We start from the raw sequence: 5,886 nt of genomic DNA on the forward strand, positions 1-5,886 counted from the left end.
ATGCTGCACTGTGGACAAGAGTGCTTCTGGTCATTGCTGCAGCCAAGCATCTGTTTCAGCTTCATGTTCGAATGGAGACATGTTTCTAAAGGTCATATTGCACATACTTGATTGCAAAGCAAAGATAGCCATCACTAAAAGACACCTAGACAGCTCACAAAGAGGTACTCAGACGCCGATCAGATGGCTTTAACAGGGGAAGTGGGCTCCAATGACCACCCAGACCACCCAAACTGGCCACACAAGTGCTGTGACTGCCAGTGGAAAAGTGATATGCTACCCATATCCAATGAACGCTCGCTGCTGACTGTACACTTTGAGGTCTCCATGTCTCCTGGATCCCTTCTCTGTCTCAAAGGCTGACAATCAATATAATGGACAATGACATTTAAAGAGACGTTTCTGACTTCACCATAGGTTAGTGGAAAAACCAGATGTAGAATGCATAGTTTGAAGTCTGTCAAGAAATGAAGAAAAGAAAAGTCTGGATTTAAAAAATATATGAATAAAATAAACATCATATAAAACGTCACAAATCCCTAAAAGAAGGCAGAAGAGCTCAACAATACATAGTAATGGTTAAATTGACCTGTTTACTGTTTGTTGCCTGATAAATGGCAGAAAATTACAGCACATATACTTCTCAGAATCCCAACGCAGAGAGCTTTTATCCAGTAATGAGAAAAAATTAGACTACGCATGTGGCATATTTTCCAATATGCATTTGCCACGGCCATTACTCACACACGAACATCAAGACAAATAAAACAATTACCCATCTGTAATTATTTTTCACAGCACAACTCAAGTTGCCATCATTTTAAACACTAATAGTGTCACCACCGCGCATGGCTGAGGTTCAGGCAAATCATTTATTATGGAAGGTCATCATTTTAAAATCTTGTTAGCTGTACCTGTGGGCCTGAAGGTCAGGATCTACTCAAAGTTGTGTTATGTATGACAGCAAAGCCAGCCAACTCCCCCCTTCCTGTTTTCTGCCACACTTTAAGCTGTCATAATTTTGAATTAGACTGAGACGTATCATCATCCTGGTAATATTTCATATGTGCCATCGCACACAGCCAAGAGGCAATAAACAAAGCAATTACAAAGGCCTGCTCCTGCAAAACAAACCTGCTCCCCATCCTTGCTGGCCTCGATTTCTCTGTTTGCTAATTCACATGAGTATTTTAGAAATGCCATCAACCTGTGTCACACATCCGAGCACAACCACATTTGGTTTTCAGTAACAGCGGACTTTCCATTTACTTCCATTGCTTTAATGCTAAGCTAATTATATTTTCTACACATAAAATTAATCAATTAATCACACAAACCTTTCTGCAAGATAATATGTATTAGGGTTTATTAAAGAAATAGTTTACCCAAAATTTGATCAAAAATATTATATCCCCCAGGCCACCCAGGATGTAGAGTTTGTTTCAGTTGGAACAGATTTGGAGAAATGTAGCATTACATTACTTGCTCAGCAATGGATCCTCCGCAGCGAATGGGTGCCATCAGAGTAAAAACAGCTGAAAAAACAAAACAGTTTTTCAGTCAATGGTGAAGCAAAAATCTACATATTTATAATAAGCAAATCCATCATCAAAGCATTTTAATTTTAAACCGTCACTTCTGGCCAAATTACCAGTCCACTGTCCATAATAACGCTTCCTCCAGAGAAAATGTCCACTCCCTGTTGTACTCTCACAATACAATCCACCAACATTGCTTGTATTTTGTCTGATTTTGCTTGTAAACAGTGGTTGATCTGTGCATATTTCTCTCCTGATTCAGACAAGACTGCTTTCTCACTGGAGAAAGCAATATCATGACTAGAAGACTTGAATTTTAGGCAGAAGAAGAAAAAAAATTAATTATGGTTTTATTTATTTCAAACACACAGCTTTTCACTTCACAAGACATTAATTGATGGACTGAAGTTATGCCAATTACTTGTGGATCATTCTGATGTTTTTATCAGCTGTTTGGACTCTTACTCTGACATCTTAAATGGCCTGGGGGTGAGTACATTTTTATCAATGACATTTTCAATGAAGTGTAAAATGTAATTTTTTTTTTTTTTTTTTTTTTGTGTAAACTATTTCTTTAAGCCATTTCCCTCATAGTTGGCTTCTCCCCACAATAGGCTAAATCTGACCACACACACGGCATGTGCAGACACCAATAACAAAAGACAATAAATTGCAACTGAAGGCTTCAATAATGCATACAAATGTGAGTGATGGAAGTTTGAATTTGCCTTAAAATGGTGTCTGAAACATTCTTCTCTCTTCCCATATGCTAGTCTCAGCCTCACACGTCATGCCCACAGACCATTGGCTGAACGTCTGATGCATACGGCACACAAAATTGGAAACACTTCAGGAGTTTCGAAGTCGTCATCGGATTGGTTGAATTATATAGAATTTCCGGGAGACGGACCTTGTACCTTTTGAAAGTAGGTGTAAGTACCATTTGAGGTAATTGTAGATGTATCTTTTAGCTTTTGCACCTTAAGGTGTAAGCCCAGTCCCAGCTTTGTACCATTTATTTGAAAGTAAATCTCATACTGTTCCCCTGCATAAAAGTAACAAAAAGTAATGTATAAAACAATGTCATAACTAACTCTACTTCAACCAAAGTATCAACACACATTTTACTTTTTTATACTGAAGAGCTCTTTGTATAACCCTCATCTGTTTTTGTCTCCTCATTCATTCAGGAGGTGAAGTCTCGGCTCTGTGTACACCCAACAGCTCCTGCAGGATCTCACCATCTGTTCTGCTGTTGACTCAGTCTTCATCTGAGGTATGGCCATGTTTACTGAGCAGAAAGCCAGACCTGCACACAAAGCAAATCTTTCTCTCTTCACTTTTTTTCCCTTTATTCTAGTTTGTTTGAAAAAATATGGCATGAGAAAGTGAAAACAAATTTATATTCAAATATGAATACATACGAAAATATGAATCTAAATGTATGATGTATGCATTTTAAGTAATGGCTTAGATATACTGTAGTGTTATTATTTCAAAATTCAAATGAACTCTATTGAGGACGCAGGAGATGTAATGTTGGGACCAGCTGATTCCGCAATCAAAGCTTAGTGGTTAGCGCACCAGTCTGGTTCCCATGTGCTGAGGGGCCTGTCTGACTCTGACTGGGGGCCGAGGCTTAACGCCCACACTAGGATCCTCCTGTCTCCCCTGCAGCGCAGCGTGGGCGTCTTGATCCATGTTCAGATATCGATTCAGCATTCAGGCCATGTTCAGATCTATCTGGTCTTTCTGATGGGCATTTGAGAGTCTCAGAGGCATTTAGAGAACAAAACAAACCAGAGGAGAGGAGGTTATTGGCTATCCTTAAAAAAAAAAAAAAAAAAAAACACTAGAAGAGAATAGGACCTGGGGGAGACAGATTGCTGCTGGTACAGTAAGATATGAGGAATATTTGTAATATAGAAATGAACATTAGAATAATATTAGAATATTTGTAATATAAATGGATTAGTTACATATAAAATAAACTTTTCAATTAGTTTTAACACACCAGTTTAACCCTGCCAATATCCAATTCTATTCTGATAGAGAAATTGGTATTTATCATTACAACGGACACAAATAGTGGGTGTGCTGCACAATCATACAGTATTCCTACATCCAGGTGTTGAATGTTGACTATTTTTGAAATGCTGCATATTCCTGTTGATACTTGATCTTAGAAATGGGAGTTTACCTTACATCGCTAAATGTGACTAGCTGTGGTAGCATCATGTAATAGCTTTCTTGCAATAGCTTATGATCTCTTTATAGCATATCACTTGTAATAGCATATTATCACTTTTTTGTTTACTGGAATGTATGAATGTTTTGGCTGAGGACAGCGTTCTGCATCCACATCCACATGTTTAATACTTTGTGATAATTTACCCAGAGTTAAAATTGAGAAAACACAACTTTTCTTTATGCTATTTAATGGAGATGTTATATTATAATTTATTTATTTTTTTTTTTTTTTGTCACCCTGGTGGGCTTGTTAAGACCTTTTCCATTGGGATTTAATGAGAAAATCTCAACCTTCTATCATGTCTATCCTCCCATGAGGAGGGAAGTTAGTTTCAGAATGCGTTCTGGCCTGTTTATTCGCATCATTAAAACAGGGCCACAATTAAAAGCCACCTGCAGGAGATTTCATAAAGGCAAACACATCAGACATTGACGGACAGATTCACGCTGTGCTCGTCTGGGCAAGTTTAGCATCTCAAGCGAAACACCCTTCAGCAAACATGTTTTCTCTTGTGTCGCTGTCCCAAGATTTCTGTTAATAGTTACTTTTTTTTCATAATTTTTTCATGAAATCATTAAAAAATAGTGAACAACACTTTTGGTGACGCCAGCTCAAACATTTGCTAATTAGCTTTGACACAAACACTTCAGTAGCTGCATGGCTGCAATCATCATTCTAAGGCTGAATTTTAGTTTCCCCCTCTTGTAATTTTAAAAAGAGTTCAGCTTCAGTTTATGTTTAAAGTTCATTTCAGGTTGTAACTATTGTAATATAGAAAATATCCAAATATTGAAATCGAACAAATATTATGCAAAATACAACTAAAAGGACTTTTAAAAATTCCATTAAACTAAAGAAGCGTTTCTGACCAAGAAGATCTTATTTCCACTTCAGTGATGATGTTAATTATAACTTTCCAAACAGTTTTTTTTTTTTTTTTTTACATGAAATAAAGGCTAAATAAAATATTAATATTAAATGAAAAATGTAAAATGAAATAATTTAAATTAATCAGAAATGTTGCCTTGGCAACTAACTGAAATAAAAATCCATAATTACTGTATATAGAAATAATATAAAAAACTAATTAAAATTACAAAAGCACATAAAAAAACTAAAATTAAATGAACATTAAGAATATGAAAAGTTAATGCAAAATATTCATAAATACAATAATAGACTATAGGTAATACTACAATAATAAATGTAAAAAAATCTATATAAGAACATTATTTACGGCATATTGTTCTTTTCTGTAGGTGACTGTTTGTTTTGTTTGTTACAAAAAATAAAATGCCATTGGTGAGAAACATTAGCCCCCTTTATCTCATAAACTAAATGTTGCAAAAACTGTCCATAACTTAGTTTAACGTTATTTTTGACAAGCAGGAGTTTGAGCATATTGTTCAGCTTTATACAGGTATGTTTAAAAGGCTTCCACCTGCACATACTGCAGCAAATAGTAAAAAAACAAAACAAAAAACAGTCATTAGAAATTCTGTTTGATTAAGTTTATATTAATTCCACCGGGATCAGCTGTATCAATCCCTGGAAACAAGGAACTGGACTATCAAAATTACTCACTTTATTATACAGCACCTGCAGCAATGGCAATAAGATGCCACTTCAAAACTTTTTCAACAGTCTCATTCATTAGCATCAACCATTGTCAATGTGCATGACAAAGTATGCCCTTTATTATTTGAAAGTGTTGACTACTGATATATACTAGGATGCTGATGCAAAGAAATTACAATAAACTAGTGATAAATGCAGGAGTGAAGCAGTAAGGATGCTAGAATGCAAAGGTCTATCACTTTGAATAAGCAGCCAAATCACAAACACTCCATCTTCATAATCCATCATCCTTACGATGTCAGAGGCCATTGTACTGGAGTGAGCTATGGTTGATAGAGTGTGCATACTAAATTTAAGCCCTCGACTCAATGAGAGTGTTAGTGGCTTCGCCCACCACATACCTGTGATTCCTAATAGCATGTGAGAGCTGAGAACCTGCATCCAATCAAAGGCCTATCATCCACTGATTGGGCCCCCATGTACAGCAGGGCCAGCCACAAATTAATCATGGCCCTGGGA

Source organism: Cyprinus carpio, chromosome A2 (genome assembly GCF_018340385.1).
Source record: "Cyprinus carpio isolate SPL01 chromosome A2, ASM1834038v1, whole genome shotgun sequence".
NCBI lineage: Eukaryota > Metazoa > Chordata > Actinopteri > Cypriniformes > Cyprinidae > Cyprinus > Cyprinus carpio.